Source organism: Rana temporaria, chromosome 5, assembly GCF_905171775.1.
Source record: "Rana temporaria chromosome 5, aRanTem1.1, whole genome shotgun sequence".
NCBI classification, from domain to species: Eukaryota; Metazoa; Chordata; class Amphibia; order Anura; family Ranidae; genus Rana; species Rana temporaria.
Window position 1 is genome coordinate 225,043,654 of NC_053493.1, and position 23,733 is coordinate 225,067,386.

The following is a 23,733-nucleotide window of genomic DNA, read 5'->3' on the forward strand; positions in this document are numbered from 1 at the left end:
ATGTGCGTCTCTCTAACACTCCATAATAATAAAACAGCAAGTTTTACTTCTATGTCGTAACAACAAAATAAGCTTATTACATCATTGAATATCTGCTCCTTCTTAGTCTTTGCAGACACTTTATACTTCTGCTCGTTTTTCTATAAAAATATAGAATAAACCCACTCAGTACTACTCTGCCACGTTGCTCTATTAAGACAAAACAGCAAATAGTACGTTTTTATAACAATGAGGTCACAGATCTCTTTTTATTCCATTAGGTCAAATATGTTTGATCACATTAAAGTTTATAATTTCAGACTCCCCCGATATATACTCTTTTTAAACCCAACATTAGCCCGGCTGATGTCCTGCCTGACATCCGGATTAAGTAGCACCAATCAGATCCAACAGGCAGAGATGATTCATCCAATAGCCGTTCGCTACATGGGTATAAAGGGATATTGACGGCGCCACGTAGCCACGCCCTCAGTTGAAGTCGGAAGTGACGAAACGCGTCAGGGCGTGGCTACACAGCGCTACACAGGAAGTCTTTGTGCGTTCCACTGCGCTCCACCATCATCCAATCGTACCCAGGACACAGCACACCATCGCATCCGCAGCACTAGCGCGGCCCCTGTGGACGGGAGGACACCAGTGAGAGGCGGTGAACTCGTTTTTATTTGGTTTTACTCATTCATAACCACTGTACGGGCATACATTAGGGGCTTGTCATCCAGCTTGGCTAAAGGGCTGTTGTGCAGGCGTTACTGTACCATGAATATGTTATTGTTTTTGTCTCCACATATGACCCTGCTTGAGTATTAACCCATACAGTACCAGTCTGATCTGAAGGTTTGTTCCTTTGTGGTAAGCACACATCCCATTATCTTTGGGATTTATCCACAGTTTTTGGTGCATTATCTGGTGCCAGGTGCACTTATACCAGCTATAGATCACCTTCCACACCATCAGTATCATTCAGGTTTCACCACTTATTTATTTATTTGGATGATTATCCACGTATTAGCGCTGTTTTTATCAATTTGAACACCGGTTCACGCTTATTGATTTTACTTGTCACAGGTTTGACATCTTGTTACACATAATATTGCCATACTTAAGCTTGTGTGGGGTCAACCTGGGCCTGCAAAGCCTTCAGCAAAAGCGTTGAGCAAACAGTTCGAGGAGAGCAAAAGTTTGGCCCAAACATTGCCTGTTTCTTCTTTTGGCGAACACCAGAATGTTGAGATGTTCACCTGCCGAGTGCCCCACAATGCACTGTACAGTGCATTTCAAGCCCTATTTGGGCAAAGTGTTGACCAATCAGGGCATAATAAATAGCTGGTTGTTAAGAAACAGGCTGGGAAGCTGGCTGTTGCGTCCTTAACAATGGATGAGTCCCCACTGACAGCTGAATAAAAAAAACATTGCCGACAATAGAATGAAATGTGTGTGGGTCCCCTCTAATTAATACCAGATCCTTATAAAGCATTCAACCTGGTAGGCCAGTAAAGGTGGCAATAAGAAATTACCTCCCTTAACCATACCAAGCCACATGCCCTCAACATTGGGGGGTGCTTTGGGGCAGGGGGGGGGGCTCTTTCCCTACCACCCCAAAGCACCTTGTCCCCATGTCGATGGGGCAAGGGCCTCTTCCCCACAACCCTGGGCTGTGGTTGTGGGGATCTGCGGGCAGGCAGCTTTTCAGAATCTGGAAGCCCCCTTTAACAAGGGGGCCCCTATATCCTGGCCCACCCCTGTGTGAAAGAGTATGAGGTACATTGGGGGACATTGTTTTTTATATTTAATAAAAAATATTTTTTTATCAAAAATAAAATAGAGCTTTCTTTTGGTGGTATTTGATCGCCTCTGTGGCTTTTATTCTTTGCGCTATAAACAAAAATAGAGCGACAATTTAAAAAAAAAATACAATTTCTTTTAGCTATAATAAATATCCCCCAAAAATATATAAAAAAACAATCTTTTTCCTCAGTTTGGGCCGATACGTATTCTTCTACATATTTTTGGTAAAAAATTGCAATAAGCGTTTATTGACTGGTTTGTACAAAAGTTATAGCATCTACAAAATAGGGGATAGTTTTATGGCATTTTTATTAATATATTTTTTTTACTAGTAATGGCGGTGATCATCGATTTTTATCGTGGCTGCGACATTATTAAGCACACATCGGACACTTTTGGGACCATTGTCATTGATACAGCGATCAATACTATACAAACTGCACTGATTATTGTAAAAAAATTACACTAGCAGTGAAGGGGTTAACGAGAACTGGGTGCTGAGGGGGAGTTTGTCATAGGGATGTGTTCTAACTGTGGGGGGGTGTAGCAACATGTGCCAGGGAGCTGTTATCAGTGTCCTGTCACTAGTAAAAATGGGGAAATGCCTGTTTACATCAGCATTTCCCTGTTCTTCCTCTCTGAGAGATGACCATCGGTATCCCACGGACATCAAGTCCACGGGACCCGTGGCCGGACTCACGGAGCTCGCAGCTGTTGCAAGGAATTTTATTAGGTAACATTCTGTTCTTTGCAAGAATAGTTGTCCTGGTTGACAGTGTGTTGGCACTAACTATGCTTAAAACTTAAATCCTGACCCTACGGAATGCCACCACATCAACAATACCGCTCCTTGTGCTCCTCCTATACGTGCTGAGGCCTTAGAGTCACTGTTCCTAGCTATACAGTAGCAGCCCCTGAGACACCAGGAAGCTTTTCACCTCCCCTTCTGCTGTGCCTCAATTGCTTTGTCTATAATGCCACACAACAGTGTAGCCAATCAGCTGCTAACTTCAGCTTGTTCAATTAAGCCTTGACAAAAAAATGGAAGCTACAGTATTGAATTTCTATGCAGAACTGCACCAGATTTTGCACTCTTTTAGTAAATCAACCCCATTTTCTGCTACAGCAGGAAGACCACAGGAATTGTGACACTGATGCCTGTTGCCATCACCATTGTGCTTGTCTCCTCAAAAGGTGACAATACGATGCATGCATCCTGTATGAGGAGCCCTGGCAAAGGGAGAAGAACCCCAGCTCCCCTGAAACTGTCCTTATGCCATACTTGCACAGATATACATTTATGGCCCTCTGATGAATGTGCAGCTGAAGTTTCACCAGGTGTGCATATGATATATCAGGCAGTGTGTGGGCAGATGGAGTTATCACCAAGCTCCCTACTGGCTGGGTATGACTCTCTGAAATGATTACAAACTCTTCTGAATTGTCTCAGAATTCCCTGTAAACCAAGCTATCTATAAAGGAAGCACTGTAGCACCCGGCTGAAGATGAGTGGTGGTTCAGAGGATGACTCACCTGAAAAGTACATTCAAAGGAGAAGGAAATGGAGGAAACTGAGCTGTTGCCATCACCTGTAGGGATGCAAGGTGGCACAACAAGCTCCAAATGTGTATCCTTCCTCTTTCCTGGCTTCCAGCAGTGTTGCCTAGTGAGCCATAAATGATAAAACACCACCGTCCATTAGGGATGAGCCCGATGTTCGAGTCGATCAAAATAGTATGCGCCAATATATTGGCGCAGGGTTCCCCTTAATATCCATACCAGACCTGAAGGGCCTGGTATGGAATTTGGGGGACTCCCATGTATTTTATTTTTTTAATTTTGGTTTGGGGTTCCCCTTAATATTCATACCAGACCCAAAAGGCCTGGTAATGGACTGGGGGGGAAACCCATGCTGTTTTTTTCAATGACTTTTATCTGTATTGCTGGGACCCGACAATTCATTATAGCCGTGAACAGTTTAAAATAACTTTTTTTCCTTTAGAAATGTAATTTTGTGCAGGGACTGTTCTAAACACGGGGGAAAAATGCTATTTTACAGGCATAATATAGACACCCCCAGGTACGAAATTTTAAGGAATATTTCACTTTTACTGTTTCATTTCATATAAAATCAATGTTTGGTGATGTGCTCCTGAATAGTAAGTGCCAGCAAGGTCACACTGACATATATATATATCAAAATATGTTAGACATCCATGACTCAAATGTAGAACATCATTCAAAAAGTATAAATATAAATGAGCTGAACTGATAAAATCAAATATAAGTCCATAAAGTGAAATATAGTGCAAATGGTGCTAATGATGGAGCAATAAACAATTCATATTGAATAAATAAATAAATAAACTCAACTGATGAATAAAAGTCCATATGGTGAAATGAATAAATAAACTGAACTGATCAGTAAAAGTCCATACAGTGGAAAAAAATGGAACAGGTGAAAATGATGGAGCAGTGAACAATTCCTACAGAGGACATAAAGTGCAAGTGTGATAATAAGGTGCTGTATAGCATAAATAAGTGATGTTGTGACTTCAATAAAATGAAATCTTCAGTGACTTCAGTGGATGAAATCTTCAGTGTGTGTTACACCCGTAGGCGTACTACCTTCTTACCTTACTGTTGTAAGGTAATCAGTGTGTCAGGGTGTAAGGGCTAGATGATCGCTCAAGGAGAAGGGTCCTATCCACGTTCCTTTCCAGGGGGTTCCGGTGTCTCTATAGCCTGATACCTGCTTCCTCTAATATCCCATCTCCTGGGGTAGGGTCAGTCAGTATGGATCCGCTCAGGTAAATAGATGTAGGACAATTTTAGAAAGAAAGGGACCTCTATAGAGTAGTAGGTTAATACTAATTTATTTGTAATCACAATAAAAACACATAGAGGTACTCACATTTAATATAGTAAAAGCATGCACATGGTAAAAACATAGTAAAAACAAGCACAGAGCTTGTGACCTGATGTCACTTTTGGGTGAAAAGTTTTTTTCTGCTATGCTCAGACTTCCTGTTCTACAGTGTCTATGTTTGTTCTCCATGCCCCTGCTGTCTATGAGAATGTAGCCACCTTCTCCTGTTTGTCCCCAAAATGAACTACACATTTACATGCAGACACATTCAGCCAAACAAACAAAGAAAAACAGAACCATGGTATACTTGAATTAATTTTACTTTAAAGCATAAAAACCAAACCAAACAATTAAGTCAATAAACCATATAGCAATTCCTTAAATACAGCTGAGCAAAAATGCATATTGCTTATTCTACAAACACTTGTGACAAAATTGTAAATGGAGATCCCTTGTCCCCAAATGCGAACAATGATTTTTGATGAATAATTACATGAAAGGTTATACTAAACCCATATGTTCAAATAATAATAATAATAATAATTATAATAATAATAATATTATATATATATATATATATATATATATATATATATATATATAATACACAGTATATGTCACATGTGCATGAATCGACTGCTCATAGATATACTAGTGTATTCTATTTTTTCATATTTTATACATATTCCTTCAGGAGATGAAGGCAGGTCTTCTTTCATGTATCTTTAATTGTAGAAGTGGGAAATATCTCACTCAGAATTCAAACCATTTGAACTATGGATGTGCTCTAAAATCTGTACATTAGAATCAGGACCCGAACAAAATGATTGGTCACATGACATTTTCTTTTTCTCTTGATGAAATATAAGTGGTCTCTAAGCCAATTACGTAATCTTCTCATAGTCTTTCCTTTGTACTGAATCTAACACTTTGTGCAAGTTAGAACTCAAGGTGGTTGCCTTTCTACAAATTGCATGTCTAGATCCAATATATCACCCAATCCAATGTCCTCATAGAGTAAAGATAAATGTATCCTACTAGCTTTTTTTAATGGTTTCATATTCCAAACGATAAGGTACCACATGGAAAAAAAATGTTTGTTTCTGCCTACCTTACCTGCCTCCACCTTTTATTTTATTTTCAAATATTTTATTGAATTTTATAGGTTACAACAATTATAATACCAAAGTATTAATAGCAATAAAATAGGAATAGGCATCGGCAGTCAGAAAAGCTTCTCCTTTGAAAAGTAAATAACAATAATTAACACATAGGGTTGTTTGGTGATACAATATATCATTAAGTGTCATAATCAAGAGTATAAAGGGGAGTGAGTCGTCAAGGTGTTGTAGGATAGTTGGGGGAATGTGTTTGGAAATTTCAGGTCCAAGTTCCTACATTTTGGCTTGGCATTATCTGGCATGTACGTCAAGAATCCCATCCATTCTAAACTTCACCTGCCTTAGTTAGTAGATCAGGCGTAAGGAGAAAAAATTATAAATTAGGTGAGGGGGAAGAGGGAAGGAAGAAGATGCCAACAGGGACCAATGGTTTAGAGAACCAGTTGAAGGTTGAACTTTGTGGTGAGGTGGGTATTATATGCTCTCAGGGAAGTAGTAGAGAGCTATCAAAGCCTGGGGGGTGAGTATTGTTTAATCCAAGGGTTCCATAAGGATTCAAAATTGGATAATTTATCAAGCAGAATTGCTTCAGTTTTTGCATGAATCGTGGATTGTGTGACTCTGTTTGACTGATACTTTGCAAAGTGAGTCCGATTTCCATGCTTTTGCTATAGTATTTATTTAGCTGGTTATAAAAAGTAGTAATTTGAATTCATGGTGGGTTTTGGTTTGGGGTTTACTGTTCAGGAGTGCTACTGATGGATCAGGTGTTAAGGTTACGTTTACCATGGTGGAGAGAATTTAGAAAATTTCAGACCAAAAGGAGCAAACTTTTGGAAATTTCTACCAGATATGTACATATGAGCCGGGGCAGTACAGCCTCGGAAACAGTGGGAGGGATATTGAAGGAAGAATTTATATATTCTGGTTGGGACGAGGCACCATCTGATTAGTACTTTATAATTGGTTTCAAGAGCCACTATATTTGTTGTGGCTGATTTGGTTTCTTGCGAGATTTGAACCCAGTCTAGGTATTTCTAGGTATTTTGGATGGAGATGAAGATCAGTTTTCCATGTGTTTGTATAAGTAGGAGGTAAGGATGATATGTGAGAGTAATTGGACATATATGTCAGAAATAAGTCCACGTCTGTGGGGGTCAGATTTGCAAGCATTTTCAAGGACCGTGAAGTCTGAGGTGTTTGAGTCTGGGGGTGTGTTGTGTTTAAAAAAAAAAATACTATTTGGAGGTATCTAAAGTTTTTTTGTGGATGAAGGAGTATGTGCTTTGCGTAAGGTTGTGAAGGGTATGATATTTGTGGATTTGAAGAAATTATGGGCTCGGATCGATCCTGCATTTGACCATGCTAAGAAAGAAGTCGAGGAGGACCAGGCTGGATAGAAGGAAGGGCTATGTAGAAGGGAAAGCAGGGGATTGTGTTTAGATTGGAGTCCAAATTAGGTTTTCAATCTGTCCCAAATTGAAAGACTATGTTTGGTAATAGTATTTTTGATTGTCTTCTGTTGTGCAGGGGTTAACCATAGTAAATTTGCAGTGGATAGAAGATCACAGTCGACTGACTCCAATGCTACCCATAGCAGAGATTTGTGGAATGATATTTGGGAAGCTGTGCTAATTGAGCTGCATAATAGTATTTGGTGAAATCCGGTACACTAAGCTCTCCTTGTATATGGGGAAAAATAACGTGGATTTTGGTAAACAAGGTTTGCGTTTGCCCCAAATGAATTGAATTGTTTTGCGTTGTAATATGCATAGAAAATGTGAAGGGATCATTATAGGTAGCACTCTAAATAGGTATAAAAGTTTAGGGAGGATAGACATTTTGATCACTGTTATTCTACCCATCCATGCCAATGGTAGGGAAAATCAAACATTTTTAAGAGTCTAGTAAATTGTGTAAGAATTGGTGGGTAATTGACAGCGTAGAGATCAGCCAGGTTTGCTGCAAAGTTTATACCTAAATAGGAAATATGTGTAGTCTACCGGACAAATGGTAGAAAGTCATGTAGTTGAGTTTGAAGCATAGGAGATAATGAAATGTTTAGAGCTTTAGATTTCTTAAAATTTATCATTAGGCCCCATATTAGTACAAAATTGGAGAGAATGTCCATGAGAGGTGGTGCTGATAACAGGGGCGAAGTCAAAAATATCAGGACATCATCTGCAAACAGGCATAGCTTGTGTCGATGGCCTCCAAGTTCCAGACCTTTAATGTTTGGGTTGGAACAAATGAGTTATGCTAGGGGTTCGATGGCTACCCTGTCTGGTACTGTACCTCTCTCGATAACAAAGGGGTCAGAACGGTTTTCTGAGCCAGATATATAGGCTTTTGGGTGTTGATATAGGGTATTAATCCATCATAGGAAGCATGTTCCAAATCCCCAATGTTGAAGTATTTATGTAGATAGGGCCAAGATAGTGAGTCAAAAGCTTTTCGTATATCTAATGAGAGGAAACAGGTAGGGATGCGGCAAGAGCTAGCTGCATAGGCAAGAAGTGTAGCTCGGCAAATATTGTCACCCACTTGTCTAAAGGGGATAAATCCAGTTTGGTCTTTGTGAATTAATGTTCCTATAATGGGATTAAGTCGGGTTGCAAGAATTTTAGCCAATATCTTAAAAAAAGATCTATCTTATAAAAAAGAAAAAAAAAGTTTTTTTTATACATACCTGAAGTGCCTTTTGCTAGGCAGATCATCCTAATCTGCAACTTCCTGATCCGTGGTCCGTCTTCTTTTCTTCTCTTATATATTGGATTCAGATATACAATTATGACAAATCGTGAGCAAAAAGGCTTACATCTATCACCTAGTCTCTTTAATATAAAAAAAAGAGCTACCGCCAAGTTAAATATGTTTTGAAAGGTTTAAATCTGAACTCCAGGAAAAACCCTAGCTGAGGGGCTTCCCATACATGACGTCTAGGAGTAGAGGAATACACTGCAATACCTACCTTGCTCCTTGCTCTGACAGACTTCCCCCACCTGTGCAAAACATCAACTGACTTTCCTTTTCTGATGTCACATACCAATCAGGAGCAGTGGTTCTGTATTGCACCTGAGGATGAGAAGTCCCACTAATGACCAGAAGAGTGAGAGAAGAGCTGATTGCTGGATGCCTTCCATAATAAATAATGGTATTACATTTTGTTTGTCTAACACTAGACCTGAATTTCAGCTTTAAATATTTACCCCATCAAGATATTGCATCTGACATCTTTTGGGGTGACTCACAAGCAGATGTATCCTTGCAAATACAGGTAAGTCTATTCTCATAAAACAACCTGTCAGTTGTAACTAGACATGTGCATTCGTTTTCATCCGAATGCATTTTTGGCTGAATTTCTGGGATTTTTGCATTTGTTTTAACAAACGATAACGAATGCGCGGTATCCGAAATCTGACAGATCCAACATAAAAAATGCCTTATTTTTGTTCTGTTTCGACAGTAGTTCGATATAGATAGAAGATTCAACATGACGGTGACAATACCGGTCTTTGTCTATCGAATCTGCGGTCAAATGTGCCTAACCTAACTCTATTAGTCCAAGATTATTCAACATAGAGAGAAAAGATTTGACATAGAGACATGAAAATTTGACGAAGCAGCTAAAAACTTATGTTCACCGCAAGCGGACATTTATGGTCAAATGCTCCACCCATAGGCTATAGAAGAATTCAAAATAAATATAATTATTACTAGTCATATAACATTAGAGTTCTACTATAGCTTGTGGGTGGAGCATTTGACCGGAAATGTACGATTGCAGCGTCGTATAGTTTAGCTGATTCATTGAATCTTCTTAGAACATTTGACAGACACCATAAGCCTTTAATTAACAGATTCAACCTTAATTCGGATTTTTAGGCAAATGCATTTTTTAATGAAATGAAATAAATAAAAACGAATTTCGGGAGTAACTAAATAAATGTATTTTTCGGACGAAACCGAAATCCCGAAACAAAATATTTCAGTGTGAACATGTCTAGTTGTAACACTAAGGCCGCGTACACACGGTCGGTCCAAACCGATGAAAACGGACTGAAGGACCTTTTCATCGGTCCAACCCGATCGTGTGTGGGCCCCATCGGTCAGTTATCCTTCGGTCGAAAATTTTAGAACTTGCTTTAAAATTGAACCGATGGACGCCTAACCGATAGGTCAAAACCGATGGTTAGTACGCAAAAGCATTGGTTAAAAACCTGCGCATTCGCAGAATCAAGTCGACGCATGCTTGGAAGCGTTGAACTTCATTTTTCTCTGCACGTCGTTGTGTTTTACGTCACCGCGTAGGACTTGATCGTTTTTTTAACTGATGGTGTGTAGGCACATCAGACCATCAGTCAGCTTCATCGGTTAACCGATGTTGGACCGTTCTCATCATATGGACTGATCGTGTGTACAGGGCCTTAGGGGTGTATTTCTAAAATAAAATCCATACAGCTATTTATCCTGTGAAATTGCCTGTACATTCATTATGTGGGAAATGTGCAAAATCTAATGTCCTGGGCTTTTTTTTTTTTTTTAGTTTAAAAGTTATTCAATTAAAATAAAAAAAATTAAATAAAAACAGTGCGAATGGGGAAACTGCCACATTGCTGCCACTAAAGGGCACTGGGTATCGTGGGAAATAAGTAAACTCCTCAGCTCCATCTAATGGCTATAATGTGGTATTTTCCCAATTCATGCTGTTATTTTTTAAGTAAATACAATTTAAACTGCAAATAATACAGTCTGAGACCATGCATTGTTATGCATATTTTTTTAAATATACCTACACATATGTTGGTAATGCTCAAGCTTGCGCAGAGTGTCAGATCTAATTTGGATACAGATCATAGAGTGCATAGATAAATTAGTCAAAGTTTACCTTTATTTCAGTAGATTGCTTTTATGGCAAACTGAATTTGTTTGGGACCTTATTTTACAAGAACTGACATCTTTACAATGGAATTCATGAAGTACCAAGAAAAAAATGTTCTTTAATATTCCAGTGCAATGATTTCTCTTGTAAACCAAAAATGTCATCTCAATGTCACAGATGTCCCCAGAAGTAACATACATTAAAAGTAGAATCCTCATTAGATCTAGCCTGGTTACCTGTGGTCTGGAACACCACAGTGCATTCTGGGAAATGCTAAGTGACCCTTGAAACTACAGATGATCAAATTTGTTGAGATTTCACATGGTATTTGTTGAACCCATCACAGGTCTGAAAATTGCAAACTTAAACCCCAACAAACTAAATGGGGGTTGAATCTTGAAAATAGATTTATGCCATTTTCAAGGATAATTTACAAGGGGCATTTATACAAAGGGCATGGAGAGCTGGGCATTGCAATGAAGGACACGTACCAATGCAAAAGTAGAGGTGTCCTTTTATGTGATTTTGAGGGCAACATGGGAAAACGTCAATGGTTTTAATTACATGTTTGGGAGAAACTGTATGTGGTGCTACAGAATAGTATGATTCTCACAAACAGTGTTGGTTTCTTGGTATACTGACATCACATATTTTTCATATGAAATTAATCTTTTTTTTTATATTATTGCTTTTCTGAAGTAAAGCAACAACAAACGCACCAATTCATTAAAACTTGGGGGGAAAAAAAGCTTTTTTAGATACTTTACTGTATTGGCTGTAATGCCATTTTTTTTTGTCATCCAGTGGTAATATGCCTGAATTGAACAGATGAAGTAGCAGCTACAACAGATCTAAAAGTTATAGAAACATGCACTTAAAAAAAAAAAATTTAAAGCTCTTCAGCTTTGGACAAATTGACCAGTGGCAAAACAGTTTCATTATATAAATGGTAGATAGTTGATAGACTACTTTTTTCATAATATCAAAAACCAAAAGGAGGATATGGGAAAAAGAACATCATCCAAATTTACCAACAAGCTTTATGTCCTGTACACACGATCGGTTCGTCTGATGAAAACGGACCGATGGACCGTTTTCATCGGACGAACCGATCGTGTGTGGGCCCCATCAATTTTTTCCCATCAGTGAAAAAAAATAGAACCTGTTTTAAATGTTTCGTATTGTTAAAAAAACAATAGAAAAAAACGATTGTCTGTGGGGAAATCAATCGGTCAAAAATCCATGCATGCTCAGAATCAAGTCAACGCATGCTCAGAAGCATTTAACTTAATTTTTCTCTGCACGTCGTTGTGTTTTAAGTCACCGTATTGGACACAATCGGATTTTTAACCGATGGTGTGTAGGCAAGACTGATGAAAGTCAGCTTCATCGGATATCTGATGAAAAAATCCATTGGTTCGTTTTCATCAGACGAACCGATTGTGTGTACAGGGCATAATTGATTATATACCACTATCATAAAAGTCTTCCTTGCCATGACAATTATATTTCTCACCAACAGGTGCAATTTTTATGTAAAAGTAAGCTTCACAAATCTATGGGCAGTATATATTCATCTGATCCAGTTTCATCTTCTAGACATACCTCCATCTATTCATGTGCACATATATAGAAACTAGCATATTAAACATTGCAACAATATTTGTGAAAGTTTCAAATCATTGATTATTTTACTATAGGTAAATAATTAATTATAGTCACTCTTTAGAATAAATAGTCTTTGGTTTTAACCATTCTCTCCCATTATGGTTTAATTGCCATACATGTTTTTTCCATTCCTGGTGCTTCACAAAAGCACCTTAATGGTTAAAATCACTATGATTCAAAGTATCCATCCAGCAATGATCAAATTACAGGTGAAACTTGAAAAATTTGAATATTGTGTAAAAGTTCATTTATTCACTAATTCAACTTAAAAGGTGAAACTAATATACGAGATAGACTCATTACATGCAACTCAAGATAGTTCAAGCCGCGATTTGTCATAATTGTGATGATTATGGCTTACATCTCATGAAAACCCCAAATCCACAATCACAGAAAATTAGAATATTGTGAAAAGGTGCAATTTTCTAGGCTCAAAGTGTCCCACTCTAATCAGCTAATTAAGCCATAACACCTGCAACGGTTCCCTGAGCCTTTAAATGGTCTTTCAGTCTGTTTCAGTAGGAATCACAATCATGGGAAAGATTGCTGACCTGACAGTTGTGCAGAAAACCATCATTGATACCCTCCATGAGGAGTGAAAGCCTCAAAAAGGTAATTGAAAAATAAGTTGGATGTTCCCAAAGTGCTGTATCAAAGCACATTAAAAGAAAGTTATGTGGAAGGGAAAGTGTGGAAGAAAAAAGAGCACAAGCAGCAAGGATGACCACAGTCTGGAGAGGATTGTCAGGCCATTCAAAAGGTTGGGGACTTTCACAAGGAGTGGACTGAGGCTGGAGTCAGTGCATCAAGAGCCACCACACTCACACAGATCCTGGACATGGGCTTCAAATGTCGTATTCCTCTTGTCAAGCCACTCCTGAACAACAAATATTGTCAGAAGCTTCTTACCTGGGCTAAAGCAAAACAGACCTGGTCTGTTACTCAATGGTCCAAAGTCCTCTTTTCTAATAAAAGCTAATTTTACATATCATTTGGAAACCAAGGACCCAGAGAATATATGGGGCACTGCCAAGACAAATATGAGACATGAGACCGAACAATGCAGAAGAGCTGAAGGGTGCTATTGAAGCATCCTGCTCTTCCATAACACCTCAGCAGTGCCACAGGCTTATAGCTTCCATGCCACGCCACATTGCGGCATTAATTGCTGCAAAAGGGGCCCAAACCAAGTACTGAGTACATATGCATGCTTATACTTTTCAGAGGCCCAAATTTTGTTCTGTGTACAATCCTTGTTTTATTGATTGCATGTAATATTCCAATTTTCTGAGATTGCGGATTTGGGGTTTTCATGAGCTGTAAGCCATAATCATCACAATTATGAAAAATCACGGTTAGAACTATCTTGCTTTGCATGCAATGAGTCTATCTCATATATTAGTTTCACCCTTTTTTTTTCCCAAAAGTTTTTATTTGAAATTTTACGGGTACAAGTACATCGTTTATAACCAGTAAGCATGAATAAGTGCGTGCACAGCCGCCAAAAAAATGAACATCACAAATACATGCAATAACAATTAATACAGATACTGCATAAAACGAAAACCGGAGGTAGGTGCGGGCGCAGCCGCCAATTAAGTCATAATGCTAAGTGCCCCAATCGCCCTCACAGGGCCAAGCGACAACAGCAAAATGAGGCCTTAGGATAAGCGAAACTCATAATATTATGCAGGTGTAAGTATCAGAACAACAAAAAAGAAAAGAAAAAGGAAACACTGAAAACATCTTATTCCTATATTATCAGGGCCGGCACCTTCAGGGACTGGCGTCCGCTCCAGGTAACAAAGTCTAACTCAGACCGCACAATCGGGACAGAGACCTTACTAAAAGAGGAAAGGGGAAGGGAGAGGGACTTTCCGGGCGAGAGGGGTGAGCCTACCACAGCTCTATAGGGTCGTGGCCCATAGGAGACCCCGGTCAGCACCGTCATGACATAATACTCTTGTAATCCTCAGTCGAAGTAAAGTGGGTCCAGCAGGCCCATGTTCCTGAGAATTTAGACGGGGTGTTGTTTGCCTGGTGGATCAGTTCCTCCATCACCATCGTTTTTTGAATACGATTAAACCAATCTGGTATAGATGGTGGTGTGGGAGAGAGCCAGTTGAGTGGTATACACATCCTGGCTGCATTTACCATATGCATGGCTAGAGACCGACAGTATCCTTTCTGGAGCGACCGGCCATGGTGAAGGAGGAACTGAGCGAGCGTAAACTCCAGACTAAAAGTTGTTATGTGGGATATATAGTTGTGGACCTCTGTCCAATAAGTTTGGAGTTTGGGTCAGGACCACCATATGTGGAGGAAGGAGCCTTCCTTTTGATTACATCTCCAGCATGTTTTCGAGAGTGCGGGATTAATGCGGTGTAGTATTTCAAGCGGGATTTATACCATCTGGAGAGGATTTTGTACGTGTTCTCCTGTATCTGGACATTAACCGAACCCTTGTGGGCGAGCCTGTAGACGTCCTCCCATTCTGAATCTGCGAGATCCAGCGTGAGATCCTGTTCCCATTGTCGGTTGGTCCAATGGGTCTTAGCTGAGAGGGTAGAAAATAATAGGGTGTACATAGTCTAGATAAGGTGCCTCTGTAGTTCTCTGCTAGAGCAAATATTTTTGAATAAAGTGGAGGCCCTGGACAATTCGATCTTGGAGCCGACTTTGCAAAGAAGTGGCGGATTTGTACATATGTCCAGAATGGGAAGACGTCTTTGTGAATTTTGGTGGCAAGATCTGGCCAGCTAGTACGGTGGGGTGTGGCCAGTCCTCCGCCAAAAAGGCGGGGTGCATTCCTGGGGTGAAGTCAGGATTCAACCTAAGGGGAGTCATAGGGCCATACAAGTCGGAAATTTTATGTTTGGTGCAAGCCTCCCGAAAGTTCAGTAGGGAGGGGCGGATCAGGGGATGGTCTGTACATTCCCTTGGGACATTGCGCTGTGTGGTCCACGGGAGTTGGGAAAGAGGGAGGGGAGCATTGAAGTCACCTCCCAACACCAGTGTGCCGGTTTTAAAAGAGGCTAGAAGATCTGCTACAGAGTTAAAAAAAACGACACCTGGCGTGAATTTGGGGCATAGACATTAGCAAGAGTGATAGGTCTAGTGAGATGTGTGCCCTTCAAAAATAAGTACCTACCCTCTGGATCTGCCATCGACTCAGACAGTTGGAATGAGCAGTGTTTAGCAAACAATATGGAGACCCCTTTTGATTTGGTATTTGCATTGGTTGCATGGTGAACTGTGGGAAAATGATAGTTGCAAAGTTTGGGTGTGGATTCTGTTCTAAAATGTGTTTCTTGCACGAATACAATGTCGGCCTTAGCCCGATGCATAGACAATAGGAGTTGGGCCCGTTTCTCAGGAATGTTGAGCCCTCTCGCATTCAGGGATACAATTTTTAACGTAAGTCTGTCAGAGTTCTTCCCATTGTCAGACATTGTGTTCGTGAGCGGGATAGGGCACTAATGAGTGGAAGGTATGGAGTAGGTAGAGCTGTGGTAGGACCATACGGGGTCACTGGGAAAGGTCCCTCGGAGTAAATGACAGGGGGCTAGGACAAGGGGTAGGAATTACGGTCACTTACACAGACCCTTTCCCAATGTAAGGGGAAGGGGTCTGAGAAAGAAAAAAAAACGCGGGGTACGGGAAGCAGTCAGTGGTCGAGCACGAGATGGAGGACCACTGTGTAGGGGTTGTTTTGCCTTTCGGGAAAACTTTTGAACAATAAAAGGATATCTAGAAGTACCCTCCATCTCTTCCAGCACCCAGACATGCGTTAAGAGCTGGCAGGCGGGGCGTGCACATGTGTGAGGGAGTGCAGAGCAAATCCCTGTGCTGTGTCGGTCGAAAAAGAGGGGGAACGAGTAAAGGGAGCAACAGCGCAACTCAACCCTTAAACAAAACAATTGTTAGCAATAATAAGAACCTGTAATTCTAACTACCGTCAGGAGATCTCGGCTTAGGTCATAACCCAGGTGGTGAACGGAGCTTGCGGCTGAGAGCCATGACTAGGATGAAAATCCAGACCTGCGATGTGAAATTGTGCATGACTGAAATTGTCAGACATGCCAAAGGAAGAGATGCCCATCAGGGCTTGGCTCCTCCCCCTGATGTAACGGGACAATCTAACAATCTATGTTGGCGGGATCAGCCTATAAAGTGTAAAGTGTGCACCTCAAAAGGCTGAATTCAGCCCACCCTCCACCGGGAGCTTTTCGCTCTGAGGGAGCGCAGTGTGTACATGAGGCAGGAGTGGTTTAGGGACAGTGCACAATCATAATACCGTGTGAACAAAAAGCACCTCTTCCCTGTCCTGACTACAGCAGTACCCATTATAGCAGTATGAACAAAGAGAACACAGGTTAAGTTAAGAAAACACAACATTACCCCGCATTGTCCAGTGGGTTGTCCCATGGGTACCTGATCCGATTCGATCAAGGTAGTACGACCGAAAAGTTCCGCAGATAGTCAATGTCCCCCAAGTCCGGGGAACCGGTTGGGGTTGTCAGCTGGTCGGGTTGCAGTCAGCGCTCACCAGTCAAAGACGGGGTTAGAAGCGTGCGACGATTGTGGGAGAACCATCCGGAATAGTTAGGCCGTGGGTGACAGTAGTCCGGCGATGCAAGTGGTGGATGCTCGGTTGCAGGAGGTGAGTCCGGGGTAAAGTAGACAAAAAGTCTTCCGACAGCTCATGGGCAGGATCCCGTAGGCCCGGAGTCGGCGTGAGGCAGCAACAGTCTTCTCCAGTAACCGATTAAGCAGGGCATGGGGGTAGGTAAGTCAGAGCCATGGGAGCCAGTTCGCAGGAGGGTGGGTTCCCTTAGCGTTCCCCTCAGCGCATATTACGCAGGGGGGTTCAGGGTTCCGGGAGGACAGGGGGAAGCAGGCAACTGTAAGTTCATCCGGGCAAGCAAGCTCAACAGGAAATCAGTACCTGGGATACGGCTGGGCCGTGGGAATCCATCTAGCGAGAAATCACCGGGTGGTCACGGCGAGCTCTTCGCGGCATCGGAGCCGCCGACGGGCTGGTAGGTAGGGGATAGCCCTGTGCCAGGAGGCTGAGGCCTGAGGGGGAAGGAGATCTTCTCCTTCGGTATCTGATGTCCTGAGCCTCCATGGGTGGTAAATCCAGGTGTTTACAGAAAGCCTCCAAATCCTCAGGGACTCTTAGGAGAGCCGTACGGTTTAGGTGGGTGGCCTGTAGACCTAAGGGGAATTTCCAACGGTAGCGAATCCCCTTGTTTCTTAGAACTTCCAGGAGGGGACGTAGGTCCCTTACGGTTCTTGAGCATGATCGCTGAGAGGTCCTGATAGATTTGAATCGGGCGTCCATCATACTCCAGCCGATCCCTCTCCTGAGCTTTCTTGAGGATGGTCTCCTTGTTCTCGTAGTCGTTTATAAAGCAGATAATGTCTCTCGGGGGGGTCGGTGTCCCTACCCTGAGGGCGGAGAGCCCTGTGTATGCATTCCATGGCGATCCGTGTGTCTGGCAGCCTGTCCAAGAAGCGGTTAAAGATGCCCGCGACTGCAGGGGCAATATGATCGGTCTCAACAATTTCTGGGAGCCCCCTAATTCGCAAGTTGTGTCTCCTGCCTCTGTTGTCGAGTTCCTCGATGTGGCGTTGGAGGTCTCGGAGCTGTAGGGTGTGGGAGTCCAGTTTGTGGGCTACTCGCTTAATGGCGGTGTGTTGAACCATCTTTGCGTTCTCCACTCTCTGGACCCTGCCCGCAAACGCTTGTAATTCATGTCGGAGGTCGGAAATCGCCGCGGACAGGGGGTCTTTGATATCGGTCGCCACCGCATGGAGATCCTGGATGCTCAGTTGAGAGGTAGGAGCTGGGTGGGTCACCCCTGAAGTAGGAGATGGCACTGCAGGGAAGAGCGTGAGCTCGACATGCTGATGAGGTAGTGTGGAGGCGGGAAGCTGCGCCGCCATGACAGGCCTCTGTGTCCTGAATAGATCCGGAATCGACTGGTTTGGGCCGGCGACGTCTCTCGGGGACTGGGATTGAGAAACCGAACTTCCACAGGATGAAGTCCCCATGATTTATGCAGGAGAGATAGTGAGAATCCCGCAAATGAGTTTAGTTTGGGCTGAGGTGAGACGGAGCTCTCGGGTTAAGCTGCCATCTTCCTTCAAGGCAAACCACCTAGTTTCACCTTTTAGGTTGCATTTGTGAAATAAATTACATTGTGAAAGGCAAATGTGATAAATGAGAAAAGACAAAAAGGGGTGTGATAATAAGTTCTTCAACAAAAGAAGTCCATTAAAGAATCCAAAAAACAACAATTTTTATATATGTATGTATATGTATATATATATATATATATATATATATATATATATATATATATATATATATATATATATATATATATATAATTCCAGTGTCCCCACAGATCAAAATCCACAGGTAAGGGGTAGAACAGATGATTTTGTTCATAAGAGAGCCAGCTTCCCCAGATCCTCTGTGTAAAACACCTCCTATGCAAGAGATGGCAGGTTACCAGAATGTGGTGCCTTCCAAATTAATGGAAAAGCCAACAGTGCAGTGGGGAAAACCTTTCCCAGGTGTATCCATATAGGTCCTGGTGGTGCTGGTGGTCATGCTTCAAATCACAAGCTCATACCCGATGCATATGCATTAAAATATGAAGTATCATAGCGTGATATTCACTTGTCCTCATCAATGTTTCCAAACGTATCCATTCCATGGAGAATACAGTTAATTTGCTCCTGATTTTCTGCCGCCAATCATTGGAATAATTCTTGGATTACTGGGTATACCCGGAAAAGTCGTGGAATAGAACATGTGTTATCCTTGAGCTTCTGCCTCAAGTGAAATGGCCTTATTTTCCATCAACTGTAATTCATTAAAATTCCTTTACATATCGCTAAACATCCATCCATTTTAACCATTTGACTGGCAGGAGGTTTACCCTCTTCATGACCAGGGTATTTTTTTCTATTCAGCACTGTGCTACTGGCAATTGCTTGATCATGCAACATTGTACGCAAAAGGAATTTATATATTTTTTTTCACACAGATAGAGCATTTACGGTTCAATAAGTGCTGATTTGGTTTTCTGCAATCAAATGGAACATACAGCTCTATAGCTTGAATGTTTAGAAATAAAAATTGATGTATGGATCACGCTAACTTGCAAAAAAATAAATATATATACTGTATATTATGTAATATTGCCACTCCTCTCTTCCTTGTGATATGAAAAAGGTATATGTAAAAGATAATGTGAGCTCTGTGCTCTGTAAATGTATTATATACAAAACCTATTATATAAATACCAATTCAAACTATACAAGCCAAAGGTTTCGACAAAAATTCAATTTCAATGGTCAAAGTGCATATGTCCAAAACAAATTAATTAAAAGCTGCCACCACAAATTATACAAAGTGCATGTGCAAAAAATACCATATCCAAATCATACTCATTTAGTCCATATAACAAAAAAATCAAGAAAAATAGAAGAAACATTGCAAGTGAAAAAAAGTGCAACAAATGTCCTCAGTGAATAATCGCTCCTTTCAATGGTGACTTCCTTGCCCGTGGTTATGTGCTACTACTTTAACCGTATATGTGCCTGCACCACCACCTAGTGAATGGCCACTCACCAGATGAACTAGAATAAGCACCTTTGGTTCATTTAGAATAGGATAACCACTCCGTTATGTAGATCCATCAGCAATCCTTGCCAGTGCTCTGTTTAAATCTCTTGCTCTATGAACTCACATGAGACGCATATCCAGGGTATATCCAGGGTATTTAGAAAGAGGCATGGTGAGTTTTTGTAATTTTTTTCTGGAAAATTAAGAAAATAAATACAATTTGTTTTTCACATTTTGTTTTCAACATATTGTTACCAGTAAAATACAGCAATACAGCATTATCATGTGTCTGGTGGGTGTGGTGGTGATCAGGGATACTGACTGGTGACAGTATGAATTTAATAACGAAAAATAAATAGATAGATATTTTGTATTCAATTTTTTAAACATATATATATATATATATATATATATATATATATATATATATATATATATATATATATATATATATACACACATTTAAGATTTAATTTTACATGCACTCATCATAAAAGACACCATACTACTCCTGGGGTGTGGCAGTTATTAGGGATTTTTTTTCACTGGAATTCATTGATCACTAAAAGCAATTGTTTTAACTATCAGGGTGCCAGGTACCATGTAATAGCTGTGGGCCAATCACAGCATCACAATAGTAAGCTAGCTTTGATGAATGAAAGCAATTCATGACTGTTTTGTTTACATGTGATCTCTATGATTGGTCATGGCGAGCACATACCACCACTGCTGCTCACATGAACATGGTACCGAGTGCCTTTATCAGCTGTGTCCACTGGACACATCATTCATGGGATCACACCGCTGCATGCCCCTGGGGATGCGCTAGTGCACATTACATACCAGTACATTGCAGTGACTGCAGCTGACACTTGTTCGCAGTAAAAGTACTGTGGGTGGGTGGCAAGTGGTTAAAAGAAAACTGTAGTGGGTTTTGGTTTTAATGTAACATGTATAATATCATGTAATTTGGTAGCATTTTTAATTATGCGTATAAAATCTTCATCTAACAATATTTATTATAAAGTATGCATGTAGTAAGTATACAATATATATCACACATTCCCCTTGCATTATTACAGACATGCATAAATATTACATTTGTGTGTATATATATATATATATATATATATATATATATATATATATATACATTTTAATAAACTGTGACGCTATTGTATCAGTTCTAAGTTACTCTATGTGCACAATTAACTTATTTGGAAGAAGGAAGTCTCTGAATTTTCTCTCATTTTTAAAAACTTTCATTCTTTTTCATGTAGTGCCTTGCATTGTGTTTGTATTGTTGGGATAAAAGTACTGTGAAGGGCTTCTATAAATTGTAACCAGGTGCAGCTCCAAATTAAGAATTGCTCTGCTGGAAAGAGAACTTTCTAATTAAAATCCACAAAATGAGCCATAAATTAAAAACCCTAAGGCTGCACAAAAACATAAGCAAATAAATTTCCAGTAAGAGATTTTTATATAGAACAAGAGAATGTAATACATTTCCACTTCTTAATATAAGATTAAGTTCAAACTCAATATTTGAAACAAGATAAAAAAAGTAATAAAAAGGAACACTGAAATTATATTTATAACACGTGTTGTATTTTGTACATACCCAAGTGAAACCACTAAAATAATTAAAATCTAGATTTTTTAAATGTTAAAAAAGACAACATTTCCAGAGATAAAGATTTTGTTTTACATTATTTAAACTATTCAGCTAATACAGATTTTCACACTACATGGAGCTGCAAAAGTATATATATATATATATAATAAGGGCTGTACTGAATATATGCTTAAGTATTAATGTTAAAATTCAGTGGGATTTGCCCATCAGTTTCTGCTGTCATTTATTATATTTACCACTGAATCAAAAGCCTTCCCCAAAATCTAGGGCCACCACCACACGCCTACCAGAGTTGTATTGTAAAGCCCGAGAGATTTGTAAAAAAGGCTACAAATATTAATATCTGTGGACTTATGTGGGATAAATCCCATTTGGTCAGTATCCACAAACAGTTACACAGTCTCGGCTAGGCGTGTATCAAGGACCTTTGTTAGGATTTTGATGTCCATATTGAGAAGTGAGATTGGCCGCAGTTTAATGGATCCTTGACTGACTTGGGGATAAGAATCACATGGGCGCCATACATGGAGGCTGGAAGTGTCCCCTGGTCATGGTATAGGGCATAAAGATTGCAAAGAAGCAGGGAGACTTCTTCCATATACAATTTGTACCATTCAGCTAGTAGGCCATTGGGACCAGGGGTTTTCCCAGAAGGGAATGACATTATGGTCTATATCCTCTAATGTGATGGGTGCATCTAGAAATTCTCAGACTGGGAAAGAGTGGGAAGTGAAAATTTTGGGGAGTATAATCGCTGATAATACTCAAAGAAAACTTGAAGGATTTTGTCCAGAGCAGAACACAGATGTCCGGCTGGATCTTTAATACAATAGACAGTCATACCGGAGAAGCTACTTGCAGACAGGTTCATGAGCAACCTACCATTTTTGTCACCCCCCTCAAAGAGCATTTCCTGAAGTTTTAAAAAGGAACAATGAACCAAATCATTTTGATGCAGCAGAATGCGCCTGTGCAACTGAACCAATCTTAGTCACCCGGTCCCAGGAGGGATCCTGTGCCAAGGCCTGTTTGGCTTCTCTCAAAGATCCCTCCAGTTCCTGAAGAACACTATTGAAGGTGCTCCTATGGTGCTTAATCATGGAAATATATTGACCTCTCACGGAGGATTTAAAGACATACCATCCAATTTGAGAGCCCAAAGTGTCCCTATTGAGGTTCCAAGAAAGCGTAATTTAATCTGGCCTCTGATATCAGCATCCTGGAGCCAAACAGACTGAAGATGCCATAGCACTACAGCTGTCAATGGATAATGTAAGTTGCATCGGGCTATGATCTGAAATCGCACCCGGAAGATAGGCGTCATGGCAAGTTGAGACCACATCATGGGACATCATCATGGGACAACCCAGGGCTAGGTCAGTTTGAGCCACCGAGCCATGAGGATAAGAGTAGTGGGAATAGGTCTTGTCAGTTGGGTGTTTCCACCTCCCCACCTCGGTAAAATTGAAGGCTTCCAGCCAAACTCAGAGTCCAGGGCTGGACTGGTGATTAGGATAAGTGGCATCTATCAAAGGGTCTAACACTAATTTGAGGTAACCACAGATGGTGGTTCAATGTGGATAAAATGCCAACACCTATTTAAATAGGGTGGACAAAACTTTCTGGTCAGAGGGGGGAATATACAAACTAACTAACAGGTAAATGACTCCCCTAATGAGTAAGACCACAGTCACATATCTGCATGTCGGGTCTGTAACCACAATTTAGTATTGCAAGATAATGATCTGCTAACCAAAATAGCTACACCCCTTGGATAAACTGAGTAGGAGGTATGAATAACTTTCGGGATTCAGGGCTTGTGTAGTGCAAGGACTATATTGCCGGTGAGATGAATTTCCTGCAAGAAAACCAGGTGAGGTTTATTACACTTCAAATATTGAAAAACTAGGGCTTGGGCGTATGCGGGGAGTCTAGCTGAGCAGACTTGTAGGCTTAGAGCACACCAGAGAACCACAAGGAGCAGTGGCTCCCTGCACAACTCCTGTGGACCACTATAGCCCCACAGAACCCACCGCTACCACAGAGATGGTCCTTGGGGGATCCAAAGCCAAGTACAAGGCTGGAAACATCAGGGATGCTCTGCACACCAAGCTCTGTCAAGACACA